The sequence below is a fragment of the Corvus brachyrhynchos genome, unplaced genomic scaffold (assembly GCF_000691975.1).
Source record: "Corvus brachyrhynchos isolate BGI_N302 unplaced genomic scaffold, ASM69197v1 scaffold148, whole genome shotgun sequence".
Classification (NCBI taxonomy): Eukaryota; Metazoa; Chordata; class Aves; order Passeriformes; family Corvidae; genus Corvus; species Corvus brachyrhynchos.
In genome coordinates this window covers 3,261,501-3,263,457 of record NW_008239785.1, presented here as the reverse complement: position 1 = coordinate 3,263,457, position 1,957 = coordinate 3,261,501, and positions in this window count along the sequence as shown.

Below are 1,957 nucleotides of genomic sequence, written 5' to 3'. Positions count from 1 at the left end.
ACCCTCCGCTCTGCCGGGGGCACATCGAGCCCGGGGGCACCCGCCAGGGGCCAGGCCACGCCAAATCTGTCCCTAGCAGCTCTGGCAACCAGCTCTGACCCCCGCAGGGTCTCTCTTCTCTTCTGACCTATTCCTGTGTGAATTTCCTCCATTTTCCATCACTGTCCTCCACCCACCCACAGGCATCCAAAAGCTTTGGGGATGCCCCTGCACAGACCAGGACCCCCAGAGCCCTATTTCTTTATGAAGGAAAGCTAAAATCGCATTGTTCCTCGCTGTGGCACTGGATTTCTTCTTGCTTTGTTATTTTCTCCTTGCCAAACCTCAAATCAGCTCAACTGATTCACCAAAACCTTAATGAACATTGACATCCATCAAATCCCTATGGATTTGCAACAAACAAGGCTGGTTAGCTACACCCATCACTAGGGTATCCCAGCCCCAAACTGGGATGGGCTCAGCACCTCCAGTAACACTACATCACTGCTGCAATTTGCAGGGAAGCAAACCCCACGCCCAAGTTACACCAAGCCCCAGGGAATTGCCATCATCCTCTGGGGAAAAAAAAAAATTAATAACAATTAAAAAAAAAAATCCCAGCTGCTGCAAAAGGGGCAGAGCTGAGAGTCCATCAGAGACCTGCTGAGCTTTCATTTAGGAAAGACCATTTCTAGAGCCAGGGGCCCTGAGGAATCACGGCGGTGTGTGAAGCCCAGCCAGCGATTCATTCTGATGAGCAGAATGGCTTTTGTCACCTGCCCACGCTGGGAGAGCACCCATGGGTGCTGCCAGGCCGGGGGAGGAGGGTGTCAGACCCACAGGTGCATCGGGTGGGGCGGCTGAGGCTGCTCCTGGGAGACACAAACCTTCACTGTCACACCTCGGATGTCACCACAAAAGGGACAGAGGCAGGAGGGTGGCAGCCCTGCTCAGGGGGTGCTGTTTGGCAGGGCCAAGGGCGAGCAGTGCCCCATTGCACAGCGGGGCAGAACCGGTTACGTGGTGGCAGCTGAGGAGGAGCAGGGGGTGGGAATCAGCCACACATCCAAGACCAACACGATCGATGAGGATCCCACTGCAGCTGGCACAGGGAGAGGCAGCATGGCATTGCTCAGTTCTGTGCTGCCACCAGGACCAGAGACCACCTGGGAGAAGAGAACAAATAGTGGGTTGAAAACCACACGGGAGAGGCTGAGTTTTGGCTCCTGAGGAAAAGTGCTGAACCCAAAAGAGTTTCTTCCATCAAGGTACAGCCAAGGTGTGATTCACAATGCTGACAACAGACCAGAAATTGTAGGAGTCTGCAGAGCCATCAGGACAGGCAGCAGGTTCAGGACTGTAACCCTAAATCTGCCACCTTACAGAGCTCCATTTCCAAAATAAACTTTTAAACCCCAATTTACGTCTGATTTCCCCCCACACACAGGCCAACTCACACCATTGCCCTGACACAGCTGAGATCTTAGAGATCAAAGCAAATGCTGGCCTGGCCCTTGCACCGTGGACACAAAGACCTCCAATTTAGCAAGGAAAACACGTGTAAGGCTCAGAAATCCTTCAGCACACAGCAGGGCAGCTGGAGGGGATCAATGTAATCCCTGGAGCAGCGAGCTCTGGCCAGCAGCTGCTGACCCGCTGGCTGTCCCTTGTCCTGGGCAGCACGAGGGTCCCACAGGCAGCCCCCACCACCTCCTCAGGCATCTGCCGGCCTGAGGGAGCCACGGGAATCAGAACCCCGCCACGGTCCTCATCCGACCCCCTCTGCCCCTAGAACTGAGCTCCTAGAAAGGCTACACCTGGCTCCCAAAAAGCTCCCCCCATGTCCCTGCTCCCAAAAGAGGGGAAAACAGGTCATTTTAGCCTGGCATAAGGACACACACGTCAGGCCATCAGGACCCAGCAGCTGCACATGCTTCCCTGCTGAGCCCTCCCAGGGTCCCCCCAGCCCGTGGGACAG